The 25,105-nt window shown below is 48.4% G+C and overlaps 1 protein-coding gene across 6 annotated transcripts in view; it reads right to left on the bottom strand.

Moving 5' to 3' along the window:
- The window catches only part of NEDD4L (NEDD4 like E3 ubiquitin protein ligase), a 344,189-nt gene that overhangs the window by 250,638 nt on the left and 68,446 nt on the right, over positions 1–25,105 (bottom strand). The window lies entirely within an intron of this gene.

Raw genomic sequence — 25,105 nt, 5'->3', positions numbered from 1 at the left:
GGCTCAGCGGCCATGGCTCACGGGCCCAGCCGCTGCGCGGCATGTGGGATCTTCCCGGACCGGGGCACGAACCGGTGTCCCCTGCATTGGCAGGCGGACTCTCAACCACTGCGCCACCAGGGAAGCCCTCTTTCTATATTTTGAAATTCATGATTAATTTTTTTTTTTCGGCTGCATTGGGTCTTCATTGCTGAGCGCGGGCTTTCTCTAGTTGCAGCGAGCAGCGGCTACTCTTACTTGCAGTGTGCGTGCTTCTCATTGCGGTGGCTTCTCTTGTTGCGGACCATGGGCTCCAGGTGCGCAGGCTTCAGCAGTTGTGGTTCGCAGGCTCAGTAGTTGCAGCTCACGGGCTCTAGAGCGCAGGCTCAGTAGTTGTGGAGCACGGGCTTAGTTGCACTGCGGCATGTGGGATCTTCCCGGACCAGGACTCGAATCCATGTGCCCTACACTGGCAGGTGGATTCTTAACCACTGTGCCACCAGGGAAGCCCAAAATTCATGTTTACTTTTAACGCCAAGCTCTGTGCATTTGTTTTTTTTTGTTTTTGTTTTTTTTGCGGTACGCAGGCCTCTCACTATTGTGGCCTCTCCCGTTGCGCAGCACAGGCTCCGGGCGCGCAGGCTCAGCGGCCATGGCTCACGGGCCCAGCCGCTCCGCGGCATGTGGGATCTTCCCGGACCGGGGAAGAACCCGTGTCCCCTGCATCGGCAGGCGGACTCTCAACCACTGTGCCACCAGGGAAGCCCTGCACTTGGTTTTGATGGTCAATATTTCACAAAGTTTTACCAACTTGCTTCTCCTTTGAATCTACCAACATGCCAGCCTAGGGGACACCACGTCAACCTCTTCCCACTTCCAAGTGCGATCTCCTCCCCTGCAGCGACACATTTTATACCTTTCACAAGGCCTCTGCTGTCCTTCAGGACCATCTATAAAGAGCCTGTTATGTTTATAAGGGTGATTTTAAAGTTTTTAACATTATTATCAAGTGAGAGACTGTAGAAAGACAGGAACCAACCATCCATCCAGAAGATGATAAAGCTCATGATATATAACGGGTCCACTCAGAGGGGCCTTTGAGCCAGATCCCTTCCACAGCCTGGACCACCTCTCCTCTCTAACCACCTCTCCTCTCTAACCACCTCTCCTCTCCATCTCTCCTCTCCCCAAAACCCTGAGGATGCAGAGAGCATCAGCCACCCACCCTTCAAGTGGCCGTTCACAACCATGGAATTTGTGCATTTCCCACACTGGACTGGTGCTACTTCCCTGCAAGAGTCTATGCAGGAAGCGGTGCCAGGAACCCACAGGGCCGGCAGGGAGCATCTTCTTGGAGTACCAATTTTTCTGGACGTCTTGATGAATAGGACAGTGGTTCTCAGAGTGTGGACCTCCAACTATCAGCAACAGCATCACCTGGCACCTTGGTGGAAATGCTGGTTCTCAGGCCCCACCCAACACCCCAGAACCAGAATCTCTGGGGCTGGGCTCCAGCAATCTGTGTTTACAAGCTCCCAGGTGATCCTAAAGTGCAATAAAGTTTGCGGAAGAATATTATATTAAAGCATCATGCAGCAAAATGGGCAATTTGCACCCGTTTTTAAGATCTCCCATTTGCGGGGACAAGCTTAGTCCCCTCTCCCAGGGAAAACTTGGACAGAAACGTGTGAGAAGCGCCAACAAAATTTCTCAATGCAGGGACCCCAGACCTGCACCTGCAACCCTAAGCCCTCCTCCCGCATCCCAGCCCTGTGTCTCTCTCTGAGCCAGCAATGCCGAGAAGAGGAGCTGGGATCTAACCCAAGAGTGAACAGATCCTCAGCGCTCACCTCCTCCCTCTGTCCCGACGCCGTGAAGCTTCCCAGTGACTCTTACCAAGAATCACTCTGTGGGAGAGAACAGACACCAAAACATTTCCAACGGTTCCTCTGGCATGGCAGAAAAAGTGACTGTTTCACTCTGAGTGTAATTCTCCATCACGCCTGAGTTGCTCTGTTTATCTTTTCTTTATTTCTCCAAAGAGTATTTATTTTACTTTCAAAATGAGAAATTAAACTGTTTTCACGAGGCGGTAGAAGCGCTTTATGCCAACAGTTTCTTTTTATGTCATCCCACGTTTACCCAATCTTGCCGATTCTTTCTATCCTATGGTATAGATGATTTGATACTCAACTTCACCATATATATTTAAATCGACCTCCCCCCTCCCCCCGCCTACTGAAGAATCTCATTCTCTTCCTGTGCTGACGCATCAACACGCAGGCAGCCCTGGTCACCATCAGTCTAGGGCGCTCTTGTGACCATGGACCCCCATTCCACCCTCTCTGCTCTCTAATCCCAGAGTCAACTCCATTACTATTAACACTTGACCCTATGTGTCCAATACGACTCAAAATACTCATCAGCCTAGTGCAGGCAGCCCCCCCACCTACACACACACACACACACACACACACACACACACACACACACACAACTGAGTCCCGTCACCAGTCTACAGCCTTCCCTTTCACAACCATCCCGTAAATGACCACGCTATGGTGATTTCTGTATTTTCACACACAGAAACCTTCATATTTAGTGACCCTCATTGGGCACCTACCACGCGCCAGAAATTTACATTTTGAATTACCACAACTCACCCCTGACCTCCTGCAACAAACCATAATGCAAAAAAAACCACCAAAATATATGGGCAAAAACAATGGAGCCTGGACAAACTCTGCGGAGAAAGAAACAGGAAGAGAACAGGTGGGCCAGGAGGACGGAAACCTGCAGAGCAGTTCTCAAAAGGGTTTCTCCCCTCCTGTGTTTTCTCTGGGGCAGAAGGAGCAGTTCCTTCCCCACAGCCCGGGTCCCGACGGTGTGTACAGACAGGCATCATTTTCAGAATCATTTTAGGAGAGCACATGAGGGATGCACCTTTGGCAAAGGAAGGGCTCCCCAGAACCAACGTCGTTAGTCACCAGAAAATGACCCTCAGGAAAGTTATGAAAACCCCTGGAGAGGCTTTTAAAAAGGAGATGAGATTCCAAACTCTCTGCCTGTTTGAGGCGGGGCCTGCGCTCCCTAACAGAGTTCAAGTTCAGAGTCCTGCTGCTGCTGGAGGAGGCGGGGATTTACAGTACCTTACTTGAGGGAAGGAGAGGAGAGAGGAAGGGACGGGGCAAGGTCACAGTAGACAGGGAGTCCCTCCGACTCCCACCCCCACTGAACCAAGGTCCCCCCGTATGGAAAACAGTGCTCTTGGCCTTGGTGCCTGCCAGCTCCGGGCACCAGGCAATGACGGCCAGCTCGTAAGTCGCCGGTTACACCTGAAGAATGAATGCCCTGTGCCCGCCTCAGAAAAGGAGCTGTCCGTGCACCCTCACTCCCACCCCTCCGTAAGTAAATACTCAAAGCAATCTAACCATCTGAAGTCTAAAATGCATTTTGTCAGCCCGAGTAACTGGTGCTCTCAATGTTCTCCTTCTAAGCACTAGGAACAAAGATTTCAAATTTGTTAAAATTTATCAGAAACATAAAGGAAGGTGGCACAGGCCAGTAGGGCAAATAACAGGTAAATGGATGCATTGATTCCACAATTAAAAGGCACCATCCCTTCACACAGAATGCTATGTAATTCAGCTACTTATATTTAAATCTTCATCAAATCCTTTTAACAGGCAAATAAAGAAGCATTACAAAACCTAAAAGAAAACCCATCTTTCTTCCCCAAAATGATTTAACATTTGTACTCAATATTCAGCATCAGAAAGAGCCTTACCCAGGTAAACTGCATAGAAATAAATGACCATCCCCAGTAAAGCTTCATTTCTCACTCTACAATTTAAGAGAAACATTTCACAGATGCCCACTTCTTTTTCCTTCGAGAAAACAAAAGTCATTACTTTCATAATGTTCATACACTTTAAAGCCATTCATTTTCTTGATTTTTTTCCCCAAAGTAACTTCTCCTTTAAGAAAACCTATCAGGCCCATTAAGACTTGCTTCTAAACAAAAGTTCACAACGCTGAGTTTGAACAAAATCCTTCCAGAGAGAAGTCAACTAGGTCAACTATGTTAGAGTTGAATTACCGGCTGAAGAATCTCAAGGTAATGTCAAACTACTATGACTCTGGATGAATCCGCAGAATTTAAAAATGCCCCAGGAAGGTAAAACGCCTTACCCCTCCAAAAAAAAAGTCTCACCGAGTGGCATTAATTCCTTAAACGCAAGACGTCTTGTTTAGGCGAATAACTAAACATTAAAGGTGACGTTAGCTGGAAAACTCAAGGGAATGGGCAGTTCTGAAGAGTATGCGGAAGTGCTGGCTGCCACCAAGGGTAACTTTCCACTGCCAGGTGACAGGGAAAAGGACAGTGGCTTTAACTTCCCTCCCAGCAAAGTGCAGCCCAGGTGTGGGCCTCTCTGAGGAGCCCTGCTCTAGTCCCACCTCGTGTCACATCACCTAAGGAACCTGCCCCTTCGACACCACCATTCAGATTTTCAGAGCCCCACACGTGACCTCTTTAGGAAACGTAATGACTTAGACGCAGAAAACTCCATGGTCCGCGCCCCTCCACCTTGGGTTAATGCTTAGGGGTACACCCTGTCTTCAAGTAACCCTTTTAGTGTCATCTCTTCCCTGTGCAAATGCTCCTCTTCTGCCCCTTCCCATTTATGTAATGATACAGCTGGACGGAGGTTTCTCAGGAAGCACCTGCATGGTTTCACTCAGGATAAATGTCAGTCTCCTTGTATGTGCGAGACCATCAGCAGTGTTGTCATCCGGTCAAGGGACATTTAAACTCTTAGCAACCTCTTAAAGCAATCAATCAGATGATGAGATCTTCGAATACCCAAAACACGGATTCACCTTTCTTCTAAGAAAGATCTAACAAGCTGCTGCACACTGGCCTACTGTCACAAAAAGCATAAAATTACGTCAGTGTTACGGGCTGAATTGAGTGTGTTCCTCCTCCTCTACCCCCGCCCCCAAATCCACAGGTTGAAGCCCTAACTCTCTGCCCCTCAGGATGTGACTCTATTTGGAGATAAGCCCTTTAAAGAGGTGATTAAGTCAAAATGAGGCCTTGAGGGGTGGGCCCTTCTTCAGTCTCACTGGCGTCCTTTTTTTTTTTTTTTAACATCTTTATTGGAGTATAATTGCTTTACAATGGTATGTTAGTTTCTGTTTTATAACAAAGTGAATCAGTTATACATATACATATGTTCCCATATCTCCTCCCTCTTGCTTCTCCCTCCCTCCCACCCTCCCTATCCCACCCCTCCAGGCGGTCACAAAGCACCAAGCTGATCTCCCTGTGCTATGCAGCTGCTTCCCACTAGCTATCTACCTTACGTTTGGTAGTGTATATATGTCTATGGTGTCCTTTTAAGAGGAAATCTGGACGTGAAGAGACTCCAGGCACCCACACACAGAGGAAAGACCACGTGCTTCTAGCCTCCAGAACTACGAGGAATAAATTTCTGTTGCTGAAACCATGCTGTCTGCCCTATTTCAATACAGCAGCCCAAGCAAACTCACAGAGTTGGAAAGAGAAAATTGGAGTTAAATGACCAATTAATTAAGCAAGACACCAGTACAAGACATAACAGCAGGGAAAACGATATTCAGATGGGCGATTCTAGGGGAGAAAAAAGGATGAACCCCGTGGGTCCTGGGTCCTTCCCCAGGGGCACATGGCGTGACCCACAAACCACATTCTCAGCCTGGCCCCTCCGGCAGTGCGGCCAGAGGGCAGCACCCCCACCCCCACCCCGCCCTGTAGACAGGATCTGGCAGGTGAGGTGGGCCCAGCAGGATGGGTGAGATTGGCTGGCAGAGAAGAAGGGGTAGCAAGGAGAGGCCACGTGCATTCAAATCCCCAGCTGAGAAAACAACAACAACAAAAATTGAACAAAGGGCAAGAGGAATCAACCTGGCAACATATAATCAGCAAATTCACATGTGAAATACTGGCCCATCTTCCTCATCACCATATTCAAGTTAAAATATGTGATTTAATCTCTTAAATTAGGAGAAATTCAAAATTTTAACACTCAACGCTGTTTATGCAGACACAGCACATTCAGAGCATGATAATTCGCAGACAGGAGCGCTGAAGCTTGGGGGTCAGGGGGAGAGAGCAGTGACCTGACCAAGGTCATGGGGCTGTGAGAGCAGAGGTCAGGCAGAAACTCAGGTCTTCCTAGAACGGTGCTTCTCAACTGGGGTGACTGCCCTAAAAGGGAAATTTGGCAACGTGTAGACATTTTTGATTGTCACCACGCGTGCAGGTGCTACTACTCTCTACTGGATAGAGGCCAGGGATGCTGCAAACATCCCACAACGCACAGGTCAGCCCCCGAACACAAAGAATTGCCCAGCCCAACAGCTGACAGTGCCACCCTGAGGAAGCTGTGATCTAGAACCCAAGCCAGTGCAACTACAGTCTTGCAACCTTTCCCTAAGTTTGAGATCTTTTTTTTTTTTAAAGTTACCAACTGGACTTCCCTGGTGGCGCAGCGGTTAAGAATCCGCCTGCCAATGCAGGGGACATGGGTTCGAGCCCTGGTCTGGGAAGATCCCACATGCCGCGGAGCAACTAAGCCCGTGAGCCACAACTCCTAGGCCCGCTTGCCACAACTATTGAAGCCCACCCGCCTAGAGCCCATGCTCCGCAACAAGAGAAGCCACTGCAATGAGAAGCCCGCGCACCGCAACGAAGTGTAGCCCCCGCTCGCCGCAACTAGAGAAAGCCCGTGTGCAGCAACGAAGACCCAACTCAGCCATAAATAAATGAATGAGCGAATGAATGTTACCAACACACACCAAGGCATTAGAGAGAGACAGAGAGGCGCGAAGTCAAAGCTGTCGATCACAATGCAAAACATTCCGTTTTCAATCAAGAGAAACTTCCCAGTCCTCGGGCTTCTGGCACCAGACTAAGCTCACAAGGGCTCCACCTGGATCCTGAGACAGTGAATCCCAGCCTCCGACCACGCCCACTTGGTCAACTCTCCCCCCACCCCCACACATCTTTCTGGACGCTTACACAATCTGTGGTGTCCACTGGAAAATGGAAATGTGGACCCTTTGTCTGAAACTTTCAAGACGGCGAAATTTCTAGCGCATTACACCAAGCGCAGGGCATCACCCAGTCAGAAGGGCGGGGCTCCGTGTGGCTACAGCGACCCTGCACCAACTCCTCACCCTTCCCCCGCCTCGGCAGCAGGCCCACTGGGACCCCCTTCGCCTGCATCCTTTTCCAAAGTGCTCCCATCACGTCCTTGTCACACCTGAAGCGTGGCTCAGCACAGAGGACAGGCCCGGGGAGGCCAGGACTCAGTCCTACGCTGGAACTTTCCACCGCAGCCTCCATACCCCTGGTTCTTCCACTTGTCATGAACAGCCCTCCTTGCCATGCTGTCCACAGCCCACCTGGCCAGTCACCCAACGTGTCCCTGTATCCCCCCCTCCCCTCTTCAAAGGTGACCCTGGAACTTGGGTCACCACCTTCCCCCCTGGCTCAAATCCTCCATGATCCTGCATGACGTCAGGGCCCGGGCCCACGGACGCCCTCCGTTCCCAAATGGCCTCGTGAACCCCAAGCACCCCCACCCACCTTCTACCTCAGCCACCCATCGCCATGCCAGACTTCACCCCTACTCAGGAATGCTCTGTCTCTGAAAACCCTAACCCCAGGGTCCCCTCCTCAACCCTCAGGTCTCTCCAGCTCACCTTTCTGAGATCAACAGACCAACAGTGGGGTGGGAGCTGAGGTTAACTCAACAGGAAACTAGAAGGTGAACTACCAAAAGTCTGGCACTGACTCAACACTCTTACGTTCTCTTAGTCCTTACCATAACCCCGTGAGATGGGTACTACTGCGACAATCCTGTTTTCCAGAGAGGAAAACAATGCTGAGAGTGTGAGGAAATCGATCTTGCTGGACCAGCCAGCGAGCAGTCCAGGCCTCAGGTGCCTGATTGATCACAGAGCAGAACTGTTGCCACCTGAGTCTGGGAAAAACCTTCACGCTCATCGATAACCGAAAGAATGCAAATAAAAAACAAGAGTAGGGCTTCCCTGGTGGCGCAGTGGTTGAGAGTCCGCCTGCCGATGCAGGGGACACGGGTTCGTGCCCCGGTCCGGGAAGATCCCACATGCCGCGGAGCGGCTGGGCCCGTGAGCCATGGACGCTGAGCCTGCGCGTCTGGAGCCTGTGCTCCGCAACGGGAGAGGCCACAACAGTGAGAGGCCCGCGTACAGCAAAAAAAACAAAAACAAGAGTATATGGTTTCAACCCAGCAGATGGACAAAGTGCAAAAAGAATAACCACACCCAGACTGGTGAGAGTGCTGGGGACACAGGTACTGATAGAAGGAGGATTAAAAACTGATGTAAGAGTTCTAGAGAACCATTTGCTAAAGTATATGAACAGCCCAACCTCGAATAGCATAGACTTCAATGAGAACAGTCCACTTTTTGCAGAAAGACCCAGACAATTGGGCACAGATGTATTTCCACGAATATTCATGAAGGCAAAAACAACACAAATAATTCATTAAACATCATCTGGGACTGACTAAACTGAATAACTCTCATTACTGTTATCGTCATCGTCATCGTCAGCCAGGGTAACGCGCTAGTATTTTGACATAATCTCATTAAATCCTCACAACTTGGTAGATTTTACAAATGAGGGAAATGTTGCCTAAATCATTAAACAAGCTGGCCAGTCATACACTTAATGAGTAGTTCAGCTGGAACCTGACTTCGGAATCTGTGCCACAGAGAAAGAGGATGTAGAGCTGTATCTATTGATACAGAAAGATGCCCATGACGTATTATTCGCAGTAAAAAATGTAAATTACATTAGAACAGAGCACAATTGGATTCCAGATCTAATTCCAGATCTAGTTCTTTAAAATGACAGACAGTGCTTGTTTACTGTCTTCTCAACTCCAAACCCAACCTTTCCCTTCTCTGCCCTGGGCTGCTGGGACCAGCACCCTATGAACTACATTTCCTGGCTCCCTTTCTGGCCAACTTCCTGCTGGGAGGAGAGGGACAGACTTCCTTCCTGTCTTGGTCAGTGTCGCCCTGGTATTACCAGTCGACCCCAGCTTCTCCCAGCCCCAGTCCTTCAGCGTCCCCACCAGACCCCACCCCACGGAGGTTCCACCGCAGCTGGACAACATCCCCTCCACAGGGGCTCAGAACCATCCCTGCTGGGTCTCCCACGGCCCCTGGTTCAGGCCACCCCAGTCCTCCCCTGGGTTCCCCCAGCCCCTGGGGTGAGCCCCGTTTCCTGCAGATATTATCTCTGGGTTATCGCTGGGTGAGCCCTTTTGTTCTTTCAGCCTCCACCTGTGTGGGCAATTCCCAGGGTGAGGTCCCCTCTGTTGGGCCCTGACTGACAGCACTGCACATACGACTCAACACGTAATTACTGAGCTCCTGCCGTGCACCAGGGCCTCCTCCAGGTGCCGAGGACACAGCACCACCACGACGGGCTCAGCTCTGCCCTCAGAGCACCTGTCTCCCAACCAAGATGCTGATCTGCAGAGGACAAGGTCCAGATGCTACAACAGTGATTGCTCTTACCTCAGTCTAGTGAGATGGTGGGTCATTTTTATTTCTTTTTTATCCTTTCCTATGGTTTTTAACATTTTTTTTCAGTGCATATATACTTTTATAATCAGAAAAGCCAATAAATAATTTTAAAATAAAGTAGACAAACTAGCGGCCTCTCCGAACTCCAAAATGCTTCAAAGAGATCAGTAAGAGGAGCTGAAGAATAACCTGGAAAATAAAAAAGACGCTGCTCTTAATATACAGTCATGAAATGGTGTTTGGGGCAGAATATTCTCTGCTCTGGCCCCCCCAAAAAATAAAATCAGAAGAGATCCATCCCAGATACAATTCCGACAGCAAAAAATAACCTACGGAAGCACCTGGTATATTTCTAAACAGAAAGCTATCACTTACTAACACGTCAAGTACTATTTTAGGTGCCTACTATCCGACTACAGGGAGAAGGCCAATTCTAGATAATGGTAACTAATTCCCCTCTTACGTAAGTGGAGACAGCACAAAGCCTCACGCTACCAGGACCGGTATCTGTAAAACCCCAGAGCTGGCCCTTCGGGCTCTCTCCTCCCGTCCTTGGACAGCTGTAGGAGTCCTTTGGCTTGCCTGTCCCACAGCCCACTGCTGTGACTTCTCTGTAAGGGCCACTGGCAGGAAGGATTGATTCTCCTCCTCGATGATGCCTTCGTCCGTCACAGCCTCTGAGGACGTGAATGCAGAACACAGGCCAGCCTAGCCCGTCGGAGTCCCTAGAGCAGGGGTTCCCAAACCCTGGGCCACGAACCGGTAGCCGTCCAAGGCCTGTTAGGAACCGGGCCGCAGAGCAGGAGGTGAGCGGTGGGCGAGCAAAGCTTCATCTGCCGCTGCCCATCGCTCGCATTACCGCCTGCACCACACCGCCCCCCCGCCCAGCCCCATGGAAAAATCATCTTCCACGAAACCGGTCCCTAGTGCCAAAAAGGTTGGGGACCTCTGCCCTAGAGCATAAATATCCCGCTGAACTTCTGCCCCTCCTCTCTGGTTAGCTTTACTGTATGACCTTCAAACAGCACCGCACCATTTCTGGCATTGGGTCTAAAATACCGTAACCCAGAGACCCTTAGAGCCTGTTCCAGAGCCAGCTGTCGTCACTGCTGATAAGGAAGAAATATGGAAGTAAACTGCCCTTTTCCAAGAATAATTATGAAAACTACGGAAATTTCTAGCTCAAGAGATACTACTGATGATACAGCCCAACGCTTTGGAAAGAAGAGGCAGCTGTGATCTCTCTCGTAAGGTTGAGTCAAGTGTTGTAAGGTCAAGAGAGGAGGGGTACTTTTCAGCTCCTTAACCTCGGGCACTATTAAGCCTCAATTTCCCTATCAGTGGACAGAGATAGACTCCTTTATCTGGAAGTGTTGCTAGGAGGGATGATATGACACAAAGTAGCTAGGACAGTGCCTAGCACACAGGAGGACAGCAATATATGTCATTTCCAACTCAGAACCAGGAGCCAGGTCTCCTGAGCGCTAACCAGGTACTTCCCCACTTTACATCTGACCCCATCAGGTAGTCTTGTCTCCTCTTTCCCAACCTCCATTTCTAAAGACTCTGCCGGTATCCACATACTGGTGGCTTGATAGTCAATCAACACCTGAGCTAGAGGGTCCTTCTTAAATGGAGTTAGAAACAATTAGAAAAATAAGGAAAGGTGAGGCTTGGCACTTTCAAGCTTCCCTTTCAAGCTCCTTTTCAAGGAGACGTGAAATTAAATTCTCATTTCAAGAGACCTCATTATCTGGGCCTCAACGTCCCTTAAGCATCTGGCATTAACATGGTAAGTGGGAAGATCTTTTCCTCAACACACAGACTTGGTTGAGCCAGTAATGAGAAATACACTCAGTACAGTTGTCACTACAAAACAGAGTACAAGGTTAAGATTCCCAGAACTCCCTGCTTTATAGCTTGAGTTTCAAACTCTGCCATTCAGACATCCTCTACGGGTTACTACATTGGAGCCCATCTGTTAGGCTATAACAAGTCACAGGAAACGGTCAATACCAGCTCCCTAAACACGCCAATCGAAGGACACAGATTATTCCTTCTGAAAACCGAATAGAATCACAGACATTACATTAGAATCAGAATTTTAAAGCGGTTGATTCAAATTCAATTAGAAATTTTGGTAGGGGGAAAAGATAAACCAGGTGCCTGCCTGCCAGCATGACATTCAGCTGAAATCTGCCACGACCACAGCCTCACACTTGCTTTCACAAAACAGGGCTGCCCTGGTTTTCACAGCCCCTGCAAGCTTCATCAGACAGCAGCCAGCCAGGTTTTCTAACCACAGGCATGGGTTCTAGGATTATTTCATGCTTTTAATTTGGAAATTGGGGACAAGCGATGGAAATTTTTCCAATATTCATATTAGCGACACTCAATCTAAGTGATATATATACATATACAAACACATGGATGTATTCATAACACCAGTCACATGACATACTCATAACACCAGTCTAGAGGGAAAAACAGAATTTCATTATATGAATTTCAATAATTTGTACATACAATCAGGAAACCTGAGTAAACCATCGCCAAATGATCTAGCACTTAAAGGTTTAAAAAATAAAAAAGACTTTAGCCAGACTCTTTCCAAGAAAAGGTCAATCTATTGCCTCATTTCCACCTCACCCCTGATGCTGTAGAGGAATTTTATTTTCTTCTCTAATTCAGGATTACTCATTTCATCCTCTCCCCAAAACCATACTTGTCTCTCTGTGACAATACTGTGCAAGAGTTCGTATTTTCTCTAATCTGTATAATTCGTATTACTTTCTCTCCTAGCCTCACGGTGGAGAGACGATAAGAGGTGCTTTTAGAACACACTGCAAAGTCCCCCGTAAGGTAACGGCCCCATTAATCCCTAATCTGCAGGTGACCACTCATGCTGATCTACACCAACCAGCCCATCGGCCCTTTGTTGGAGGCCAGAGATGTGACACACCTGGCCAAGACCAGCTTCCCAAGCAGCCCACGAGGACAGTGTTACTGTCTTTCTCTTACAGAGGATGAAGCCGAGGCCCGGAGGGGGCTGACCACAAGCTCAAGGACGGCTCATGGTGGAGGAGCCAGGCCTTAATCCAACCCAGGTCTCTCTTCCCCATGGCACTCTCACGAGAATCATGGGCCGCCAAGTGACAGTCGCCTGTAGCAGAGTGAAATCCTGAACACTTCCTCTCAGGCCTCCAATAACCTCAGCAAAATAACTGACGACTCCGAGCAAAGGCAGTGGCACCTGTGTTATCTCCAGTGGAGACCTGCGGGTGACTGAGGGCTGCACAAAGGATTCATTCATCGGAACTTTGCTGCAAAGGGGGGAATGGATGGATTACACGAGGCAGGCATTCCTCCTCTGAGGAAAAAAACACTTCAGATACACCACTGAAGGGGAAAGGAATCCTGTGCTCAGAAATGGACAAAAGAATCCACTGATTACAAAGGAACCAATCTGATTGGACATTTTACAGCACACGGCACCAATCTGCATTTTTGTCATATGACGAGGGAACAAAATGTATTTCCTCGTGCTCGTGGTCCTTTGTGGGGCAAACAGTGGGCTTTTAAAAAAAATAAACTTATTTATTTATATATTTATTTTGTTGCTGCACGCGGGCTTTCTCTAGTTGCGGCGAGCGCGGGCTACTCTTTGTCGCGGGGCGCAGGCTTCTCGTTGCGGTGGCTTCTCTTGTTGCGGAGCACGGGCTCTAGATGCGCGGGCTTCAGTAGTTGTGGCACACGGGCTCAGTAGTTGTGGCTCGCGGGCTCTAGAGCACAGGCTCAGTAGTTGTGGCGCACGGACTTAGCTGCTCCGCGGCATGTGGGATCTTCCTGGACCAGGGATCAAACCAGTGTCCCCTGCACAGGCAGGTGGATTCTTAACCACTGCGCCACCAGGGAAGTCCCAAACAGTGGGGTTTTATAAGCTTTGGGAATTTTGATTCTAATCAAGCAAAAAAATTCATCAATCCCAACCTGAGAGGTTCCTTGATCTTTGCAGCTGAATTTTCACCCCTCACACTTCATGTCCATAATCTGCAGTAGGACTGCAGGCTGGGCGCTATGTTCTTAACCAGAGGGAAGCCGCCTGAGACCAGGTGTGGGTACCTCATCGCCCCATCCACCTTCTGGGTGCTCCAACCCTATCCAAGCCACCAACATCTCTCACCTGGATGACCTGGACAGCTCTTATCTCATGTCCCAGCCTCTGTCTGCCCTTGCCCTCTTCCGGTACATTAAAGGCTGAACCAGGGCGATGGAACCAAAATACAAATCTGATGTCAACACCCTCCAGAAAACTCTCCCACTCCAGGGGCCCTGACCCCTGACCTTTACCTGGCCGGCCTCAGCCCTCTCCATGCCTCCCACCTGACACTCCGCCTCGGCCACACCCCACTCTTGGGGGCTGGGGGAGCTCTACAGTCGTGTCATAGGCTCCCCCCTTCTGGAGGTTAGCAAGGAAGCAGATATATGAACACAGCTGTTCTGAAGCTGAGCTCTCCCGACACATCTCCAATCAGCCAGATCTATACTGCTCGACCAGGAAGCAGAGTGACTTTATCTATTATCAAGCAACACAGACGAAAGACACCCTCGACCCTTAATCTGTTCCTAACAACCACCAGATAGAGGGGATTTTTCACTTTCTACTTTGTTGGGGCTTTTGTGTGTGTGTGTGTTTGATTTTTTAAAAACAAACATGCATTGGTTTAAATATACTTTTCTGATTATAAAATTGATAGAATGGATTATCCTCTGAATATATCAGCCCCATTCTCCCCATGTCATCCAAAGTTTCAGTTCATGAAGGATTCTACCCCCAAGATAAATGCCAAGGGTACTGAGAGGAATGTAATTGAGGGTCTGCTGTTCAGAGCGGGGGAGACAATGAGGAATCTTATCCTCCTCTCCTCCCAGCTCAGCCCTAGGAAATCTGCAGCAATCACACAAGGGCTACACAACACTACAAAACACAACCTCCCGTCCTTCAAACAGGATAACGGGAGCCGAATTTGCACTGTAAACCGGCCAAGTGTACTAAGTGAATGTAGTAAGTACGGAGCATGTCAGCTTTAAGGGCTCCATTAGGCTGTCGGAAGGCAGAGCACCCAGGCTCAGAAGAACAGCCAGAGAACCAGCGGACACTGGGCCGCGGTGACTCTCGGCCCCCGTGAAACGAGCCAGCGAGGTGCTCCGGGGACTCTGGCATCCTGCTGTCAGCCACACGGTGCCCAGTCCGGTCCCTCGGCCAAGGAGGGAGAAGGGATAGGATGAAAGTGCTTATTTCCCACATTCTACTAATTTATCCACAAACTAAGGAAAATGGCTTGTTTCTCAAGCCGGGTTAAGTATCACAGCATCAGGTGGGCACATGCTGAGCCCTCAGCTTGGAGCACCTTCCCCCAACGCCACCCAGCACAGGCCCTAGCACCCTGCTCTGCCCCCGGAGCACCAAGCACCTGTCACCAATACCGCGATGGCAACACTGCTGCGGGTGACACCCGCCCGCTGTTTATTTCCCCTGTGATTTCACCCAACCCATGGTTATGAAATCAACCTAGTGATCCTACTTATTTACTAAAATAAAATTAAAATAGAACAGAGGAAACTAGCACCACTGCACTAGAAAATACCAGAAGCCAAGAGAGAGAAAAGAGCCATCCAACGGAGACCCGGCTATGAGAGTGAAGTAAAGGCAATCTTGAAGGCCGCGGCAGGAACACCAGTTCGGGTTCGGGCAGAGGGCCCCTGACCAGGTCAGCCACATCAGAGGGCTCTGGGAAAGACTTTTCACGAACACAGGCAGACAAGACAGACCACCTAGTGCGTGTGGGATCTACCCAGCTGGAGAAGAGCTGGGGAATGTTGAAGCAAACAAGATATAAGACAGGAAAAGGAAAGCTGTGCAGAGAGAGTAATCCCTGTGTACTACCCAGGACACATGTCGAGAGCATTTCCAGATTCATCACAAGGTAAACACAGAAAACCGACCTCACCAACGTGTGGCAAGGACAGAGGTGTGTGGGTCGAAGAAAGCGAATTCTTCTCTTTGCTTTGTGAAAGCCACTAAATATTGCTCCCACTTAAAAGAGCTATGTTTTCGCCAGATCAGACATCATTCTAACCTTGATTCCAACACAAATACACAGTAGCGGGGACCAAATGTTTACGAAGAACAACGTGGGAGAAATTCTTTAAATTTTTAAAAAATCTCCTCCGTTCCTTTACTTTTTTTTTCCTCTCTGTGAATCAGTAAAATCAGACGATGATTCCATTTTAGTGGCACAACCCATCAGCCAGTGCACACAGCACCGGCTGGTCTGCTTGGGGGTTCACTTGTTCAGTTTGTGGTTGTACATTTCAAGGCAGTTGATGAAACAGAAAAACTTGCCTGCAGGAAAGTACTAGACCAGTGCTGGGTCTGGAACAGCCTCTCCTCACATCCTCAACATCTCAATGCCCAATTCCCTGGGCTTCTCTGGGTCCTTCTGGAATGCCCTTGATCCTCTGCTTTCCATCTACTTTAAACCTGAGGAGTTTACCCAAACCTCTCCTACTCCCTAAACCCTTCCCTCACTACTTCAAACCAGACTCAAAGTCTCCCTCCCGGAAAGACCCCTGTAACCCCAGTCAGGAGCCCCAAGGTTCCCATCCCTTTGGTCTCCTCCCATTTCCCGACTTTGACCTCTTTGTGTCATCTCTGCCTCACCGCCAACCCAGCTTGAACTTTGGGAAGGGAGGGCACTTAGTAAATACACAAGGGTCCACACCAGCCCCCAAGAAAGCAGACCACCTGTCATTAAAACCACTTTATCGGTAACTTAGTCAGAAGGAGACCATCTCCACTCGGACTCGGCTCTCACTTGAAACCCCACTTTCTCTGCTTGTGGAGAACAATCACCCCTGAAGCACTTTCTGTGCCAACTGATTAAGTTAGGAAACGGCTTCCCACGGAGAGCCAAAACTGTTACTAACAACCACAACAAAAACACAGGAAACACCCTCAGCAGATGAGCTGTTATCTTCATTATCTCCTTGGTTTACCCCTAACACACAAAAGTTTCTGAGTTTACGCTTATAATCTCCCTTTGATTCCCTAGTGGATGCAGGAACTACTCTATTCAGCCACCAGGGGGGGCAGGCATCTAGCTTCCTCGCCAGTCACTCCAGGGGTATTTACATCAACGAGCAAAATGAAAAGCCGGTGTCTTCTTCAGGAAACCCAGGCAACGACCGTTTGAATAACCTGGGGTCTCCCTGCCAGAGACAGGCTTCTGTTCTTCCCATACCCGGTGTGGCTTCTGGCTTCTCTCTCATTAAAACTCTCATCACAGACAAAACAAAACGATCCCACAAATCAAGGGGTGAAGGATATTCGAGCCCATGCACCAGGAATACCAATGAAGGAAACTTTGTCAATGTGGTAATTCCACAAGAAAAGCCAAGAACCAGTGGGGAATTTACTAGAAAGAGGTTGGCTGCAGCCAAGTAGGCCAAAGGTTAGTTTGTGCAGAATGCCTGAGATCACAACTTGTAATTTCACAGTCTGATTTTTATCTCTCAGTTCAAGGTCAGATGGCCTCCATCTCAATGGGAATTTACAATCAGAAGAGCAAACCAAAAAAGAAGGCACCAATAACACAGCTCTGCCCTGTCTCCAAGAGGAGATGTACACACTCACGCTCACAACAGACTGCAGTTTAGAAAGCGCATTCGCTGAATAAGAGAGATGTCAGTACACTACAGCCTGAGGCCAGAGTCACTGCAGATCTCAAGATGCTGGGAACGTTCGCTCAATCATCACTCCTTTCCTCAGCGTTCACTCCTGCCTTCTTTCACGCACTCATTCACTGCACTGCAATGGGCTTTTACTCTGGATGGACGTCACGGCGGAGGCTGGTATTAGACAAATAAGAAGGCCCGTCCCTGCCTTCGAGGAAACAGAAATGCAGAAGCAGGCAATCCCAATAAAATGTGAAACCCTTGAATTGAGGATACAAAGGGTACACTGCCATCACAGCAACCCTAGTTCTGAAAGGAAGAAAAAAAAAAAAAGGTAATTCTGAGATTTCACTTAGGAAGTGGAATTCCTTAGCTTGACTGGGGTGATAAATGACAGCAGAATTAAGAATAGGAAGCTCAATTCTCTCTACCTCACAACCTCACACCCAAAAGGCAGATAAAAATTAATACCTCTCTCCGAGACTCGTTATGAGGATTATATGAGCTCACACTCTACTCATAAAGCGATTAGCACATGGACAAGCACAGAGGGCACGCCTAACACATTATCAACCGGGGTGTTTTTGCAGAAACTAATGCCTGTGGCTGTAATACGTCTCCGGTCAAAAATGTGTTTATTTAATACACTGGCTTTTCCATCTTCATGGTGAAACACAGATAAGGCAGTCTAGTGTAGATGAAAGGGAAATGATACCTTGGCTTCATTATGAACATTAGTATATTAAGAAAAAATCAATTTGCAATTTAGGAGTTTCGCTCCTTATTTAAATACATATACTTTTTCCCACGTATGTACACACACACACACACACACACTCATTAATGCTAAGAGCATGTGATCCAAAGTAAAAAGATTTGCGTTCAAGTCCTGGCACATCAGCTGTGAACAAGTTTCTTTATATTCCTCAAGCTCTGACCTCATCTATAAAAGGGAAGTGACATCCACCCCAGGGGCTGGAGTCAAGGTGGGACTGTGGGAAACCCTCTGTAAACCCTGCAGCTCTGCAAATGCTGGAGAAATGAAAACAGTTGGCCTAGAAACTTCAGGAGCTCATTCTCCTAATTAACCCTTTGCTCAAAGCTTCAAAACTTTAAATAAACAGTAACATTTAAGCATATAAAACCATAAGAATTCTATGGGGGTCAAAACCCCAGGATCTCCCAAATAAATCAGAAAAGACACCCAACTCTCAACTGTCACTCGTGTTCTTTCCATGCTTCATGCGACAGACGTTTACTGAGTACCACGTGCCAGGCGTATAAGAAGACGAAGCCGCTTAGCACCATGAATAACTGAGATCTGCGTTGAAAGAGGCCCCTCCACCTGGTCTGGGGACATGCACGATGGTTTTTAAGCCCATTATTAAAGTATTAACCTCCTAAATAGGAGTTAACCAACATTTCGCTGTTTGAGCTAAATGATTTCCTGCTCAATTCGTCCGATCTCTCGATACATGAGGGATCTCAAACCTCTACCCACCACATGTGTCAGAATCACTTTTCACAGACTGCCTTGTAACTTTGATGTTGCCCACAGACAAAAAGCTTCTAATCACAAGTAAATCACAGATACTCTCATCATCTTCATGAAACAAATCAAATCAAAACAAACCCCCCAAACCAGAGAATAACACCAACAGCTCACACTTCTCGACACTCAGAAAGGCACCTGGGATCAGCTTGAGGACTGGCCGTACGCCAAGCACCATGTATTTATTAACTCCTTAAATTTCATGACTCTAAGTCATATGATTATGCCACCTTCTGGATGAGGAAACTGGGGAATATACAGTAGATTAATTAACTTGCTAAGAGCATTCTGGAACAGGGTAACTGAAACAGCAGGACGCTATGGTCCTTACGCCCCCTCCCTTGCCCCCCGTCCAATGTCCTTACCTGCCTTTTGTCTATACAAAAACCTTAGCCAAAGAATAAGTTTAATCAGAGAAGTGAGAAAATGCAGAAACAAAGGGAAACAGTCCAACAAGACTAAATAATAATAGTTTAGTCCTTAAGCATAGTCAAGAACCTTTAGTTCCTTCTCAAGGGCTACAGATAATACTCTGAGCCGTATCCTGTGAGCTACCTTGTAGATACTGAAATGCCCACTAGGTGGAAGAAGTTAACTACATGATGACTGATGACTAGACTGTAGCCATGACATAAGCTGCCACAATTCCGAGAACTGGCCTCAAAGGAATGGGAACAAACTGACCCTGGAATTGAAGATTAACTGTACTTAAAACAATCAAGATGGCTCTGGTCAGACCAATGCATGACCAATATCAAGATGACTGTCAGAGCCGACTGTGCTGTTTCTGCCTATAGCTCCCTCCCTCCATCTATATAAGCTCTTGCCCACTGATGGGGGGGGGCGGGAAGGAGGCCTTTGGACAGGAGTCCACCCTCCTCTCTCCACCCCGACCCCCCCCTCCATTGCCAGCATATCCCAAATAAAGCAAACGTTCCTTTCCACCAACCGTGCCTCTTTATCGGCTTTTGAGCGGCAAGCTGCCGGACCCCACCTTCGGTAACATAACCTAACCGCTACCCAACCTGACTGTTGAGGGTTCAAAAGTAAAGACCCTAAATTATTCAAGTGCTCTTTGTTATGCAGCAACCAAACAGGAAAATGCTGGCTCCAGGGCAGTACCGTATGTGAGAGTTAATTCACATCTGCAAAATAACCTAATTGTTTAAATACAACATCCCTTGGACCCGTTCCCATGTGGCGGCCTCACGTTTAACTCATCCTAAGGAAGTTCCACAGGTCTTCCTCTCCTAATCCCCTTTCCAGTGGGTGGCAAAAAAAACAAACAGTTTAACTGGTGAGAGTCGGGATAACGCTAAAAGGCTTTAGAACACCTAGGGTTAGCTAACCCTTACCCTGACCCCAGCGAAGGGAGAACAGAACTTAGAAGACTTGTCCGATCAGCCCTGACTCTGTGGTTTCCATTTCCTCCAGTTAGCGTGGAGCTTTTAGAGTCCTGGAGGCTTAATCCCTCTGCTCCAGAAATGAGGAAAGGAAGCCAGACAAGGACGCAGAGCCGATGCAGGTTCTGCTGGCAGAGAGGCAGCCGGGCGTGTCTTAGAATAGAAAGTGGATGTTTTCTCCTACCTTTTCAGAATATATTTATACGAGAACATGTCTCAAATGATATAATCAAATTTGTTGAGAAAATTTGTCTCAAATTTGTTGAGAGTTCTTTCCAGAACTCTCCACGTGCACTTCAACACAAGAGTCCAAGAAGCAACTGTACGTGAAATACGAAACAAAAGTTCAAAGAGCATGACCTGGTGAAAAGCATCAGGCCACTGCTCTGCCATCAGCAGTTCTGCTAACAGTGCCAAGCAAGTCACAATGAGGCCACAGACGCAGGAAATGAATCCCGGACAACTGGGATCACAGGATCCACGTTTGGGTTTGTCTGTGATGCATCTTTCAAGAGCTCTAGGAAGAACACATACTTATAGAGCTTAATGAGATCATCTGTGGATCCACTCGCCCTGCAGCTGCAAGAGATTTAAGACCCTAACACTTAATTCCTCCAACTGAGATGGGCCCAAAAGAGAAAGTGGAAACCCTAGTTGGGTCCTCTGTTTCAGTGGAGAAGCTTCTAGAATGGCAGGGCAGACAACGACCAAGTAAAAGGATGAGCTGGATGCGCTGTGTGTCTCCATTCTTTTATCTGATCCCAGGACATGATGCACAGAGTTATGCTCAAATTCCCGGGCAATACGTACACGTATGGAAGCCAAATGTGGAGGACTTTGTTGCCCCTCCTGAATCAACTGTCCCGTTTCCCCTCACTGTTGATAACTGAACACGGACAAGGCCCAAGAAGGCCAAGGAGTGGCAGCCAAGGCTGGTCGTGAACTTGTCGGTTAGACTCTGTGCAGTGAGGCACAACAACTGTCTAGACAACTTTCTCAGGACACTCTCCATCAGCAACCTGAGCTGAGCCAGCAGCGCGAATTCATGTTCAACAAGGCGATAGAGCACAAGGCTCTTTTTTTTTTTTTAAATCTCTCACTTGTAATCTGGGTTTTTCTGTTTTGTTTTGTTTACTATTTTGAAAACACACGCCAGAAAGTCTCACCCCCTGACAAACACCCTCTTTTAATAACAGAAATCTTCTACATGCATGACAGGCGCTTCATAGCTTGGAACTAACCGCACTGTATTGGGTGCACGCAGCCGAGCGGGTTACTGTAGGTGGGAAATCATTAACCGAGTACGGTGAGAGTGTATGCCCAGTAATCCAAAGGCCAAACTCAGCCAGGAAAAACAAAAGCACCACTGCCCTCAACAGCCACGAGAGAGACTGCATGTTACGCTCCAGGCATCTCAATGGGCTGTTCAACCACAGTGTGTTAAGCAGAGAAGGTTTTTAATTCACTGAATCCCAACATTATACAATGGTAACAGCAAGCGCTACTGAGCCATACCTGCCTGCGAACCTGGAAAGGCCAGATCAGGTCTCCGGTCAAGCGGTAAGATAACAGAACCCAAAAAAAGGGGGGATCCGGTGAAGGAGGAAATGGCAACATGGCTGAGGTTACAATCTGTCATTTATATTATGGAATCTACCATCTTTTTGGACTCAAAATGGAATCTATCATTCTGGACTCAAGTTGTCCAGACCCTTGTCAGTATTATTTACTCAGAGGCAGCTGGACATATAAATTCCCATCCACCCCCACAGAAACCATTTCAGAGTTCGGGTTCTTTACCCCATTAAGTTTCCTGGGATAAGAAGAATTTTACAACGAACCACAACCAGGGATGTTGAATAAATGAATTATGACGGGAAAGGTAACGGTATCTTGAACCTTCGTGCCATCAAATAACTGTATTGAATATTAAAACAGCACCACCCAGCAGAACTTTCTATGATGCCGGGAACGTCCGACATGGTAGCTATCGGCCACATGCAGCTACTGAGCATGTGAAATGTGGCGGACGCCAACTGAAGACCTAGATTTTAACTTTTATCTGGCTCTAATTAATCTTCACTTGACTAGCCTCACACAGCTAGCGCCTGCTGATCGGCAGGTGCAGCTCTGATTCCCAGGAAGTGGCAGAGGATGCCAGCATACACGGTGTCGTCAGAGAAAAAGCACCGCAGCATCGGGAGATGCAGAGAGAGGGAGGTCACAAATGGGAGCAGCGAAAGTAGTCAGTCACCAGGTCTCACCCCCACCCGAAGGGCAATGGACAGAAGCTCACAGTCAACAGGAAGGGAGGACAGACAGGCTGGGTGGGTGGGGACCACGCTAAGGGGCTGGGGTGAGCGAGCACCCTCAGGCGGCTGAGATTCCTGAGAAGGGAGACAGGTACCCACAAGGAAATGAGCTAATTTCAGGCTGGGTAAATGCTACACAGCAACCTGAAAAGGATGGAATGACTCGGGGAAAACTTGCAGTTTGGGGGCAAGGCTTCTCCAGGCAGCAGACCTTCCCAGGCTAAAGGGAGGCAGGTCGTGAAGATCTAGGGGAGACTGTTCTGAGCAAAAGGGACAGCAGACACCAAGTTCCTGAGACCTGCAGGCAGAAGGGCTGGCGAGCCCTGTGCAAGGGGGTGGCCCCTAGCAGCTACTGAGCCCCCAAAACGGGGCTGGCCCAAACTGAGACATGCTGCAAGGGTGACATACCCACCACATTCCAAACACCCAGCATAAAAAGAAAAGCATGTAAAAGATCTCGTTAATTTTTTGTGTATTGATTCCACGTTGAAATAATCTTTTTGACAGAATGGGTTAACTAAAACATTAAAATGCATGTCACCTGTTGTTTCCTCTGTCGTGAGACTACTAGAAAAGGAAGGGTACACATGTGGCTTGCACTCACGGCTCGCAGCATCTTTTCTCGGCAGCGCTAGAGCAGAGCAGAGAGAGGGGAGAGGCGGGGCTGGGGACTCGGGCGGCTCCCGTAGGGGCTTAGAGCCAGGCCTGGGCTTTGGGACCCAAGTCTGATGGGGAAGTGACGTGATCTCATTTCTACTTTGGAGGATCACTCTGGACAGGAGGTGGGGGAAGATGGGGAGGGAGGCAGGAGTCCCGGCTGCAGACAAGGCTGGCCACTCTTCCCGCTGGGTTCTTTATTAAGAGCCCAGGCTTACAGTCACATTGCTTGGACTCGAATCTTAATTCCAACACTTAGAAAATTTGTGACTGTGGAGAGACCACTTAACCTCTCTGTGTCAAACGTCCTCATCTGTAAAACAGGATGCTAACAGCCTTCCTCTACAGTTTAAGACTCGCTTAGAGTCTTAAGCATTTTTCAAATGCTTAGAACAGTGCCTGGCACGGATGTAGTAAGCCCTCAACAGGTGTCTTGTGATTACTATTACTAGATGGGGAATATGAAGGAAGATGGTAAACTAGGTTTTTAACTGAAAAACTGGTTAAGAGATAGTGGGCAAGACTTTGGGGGGTGGGGGCACACTTGAGAAGGAAAGGAATTAGTTCTGCTTTGGCCAGGTTACATTTGAGCTTCTCATGGGCCATCAAGGGGACCTGTCCGATGGGAAGTTGGCTCTCTAAGTGTGAGTTCAGAGGCAAGGAGGAGTCCAGGCTGGCAATACAATTTGAGACTCATCAGCTTACAGGGAGGGCTTAAAGCTTTGGCCTGGATGAAACATCAGGGAACAGAGTGAATAAGGGAAAAAAGAGGATGGGGGCCGACCCCCGGAGCCTGCAAGATTTGGAGACCTGGAAGCAAAGGAGGAACCAGAGGGAGGCTTAGAAGGAATGACCCACGAGGCAAGGGAAGAACAGAGCCAGTGGGCAACACGGGGGACCAGAAAGGCTTTCAAGGAGGAGAGCCAGTGGTTTCAAATGCAGCTGAAGGTTTAAGGAAGACAAGGGCAGACCACACATGGGCAGGCTTTCCCAGGACGGTGCAGGTGGGCACCGATGGCTGGCGTCCCAACCAGGTACCAGCCACTGGTCACCCTAGTCACTGGAGTAGAAAGAGACACAGTTACAAGCTTGAAAAAAGCTAAGTAGACAGTGGAGAGTAAAATCTAGGTAGAAGGGTACCTGCTATCCAGTGAAGCACAAGGGGGCAACGGCTAGAGAGGAACGCAGAATTTTTATGGAAATTTTCAAAGAGAAACATTATAAGTCCTAGTTTTTAGGCCGTTTGGAAGAATCCAGAAGACAAGAAGAAATGAAGAATCCAGGAGCAAAAAGAGTGAGCTGCAGGAGAGACATCCTTGAGAAGGTGACAGAAGATTTCTTAGGGGGAGAGGACTGACCTTAGACAAGAACCAGCCAATGCTTCAGCTCTTGTAGGGGCCAAGGCAGCGGAAGAGGATGCAGCCAGTGGTAAGAAAGACTGACTGCACGGCTTCTCTCAATGAAACAAGAAGCAAAGTCATCAGCTGGGAAGGGGAGGAGGGAGATGTGGGAGAACTGATGACCGATCAGAAGGTGTCAGTTTTCTTGCAACTGGTGAAATTACCCCAAAAGTGGAGTAAGATAGATGCCAATCAGAGGTGGGTGGCCACAGATGTGATGAGGCCGGTTCACACAGTCTTGCAATAGTTGGAAAAATGATTTTAACCACGGTGGGGAGTCTAACTGGGGCTGGCTGGGGTCTCATCAGGCAGTCCAAAGGAATAAGAGGATCCAAGTGGTGTGGCTGTTCTCAGGAGGGACCCATGAAGTCTAGGCTGCCATCTCAGGGCACCACGCTGGCGACGGGTAGTGAAAAGGAGGTGGGGATCCACAGACTC

The sequence above is a fragment of the Aethalodelphis obliquidens genome, unplaced genomic scaffold, assembly GCF_003676395.1.
Source record: "Aethalodelphis obliquidens isolate GAN/ISIS:26980383/991018 unplaced genomic scaffold, ASM367639v1 scaffold19, whole genome shotgun sequence".
NCBI lineage: Eukaryota > Metazoa > Chordata > Mammalia > Artiodactyla > Delphinidae > Aethalodelphis > Aethalodelphis obliquidens.
The sequence above is the reverse complement of the archived record's forward strand: the minus strand, read 5'-3'. Positions and strand labels throughout refer to the sequence as shown.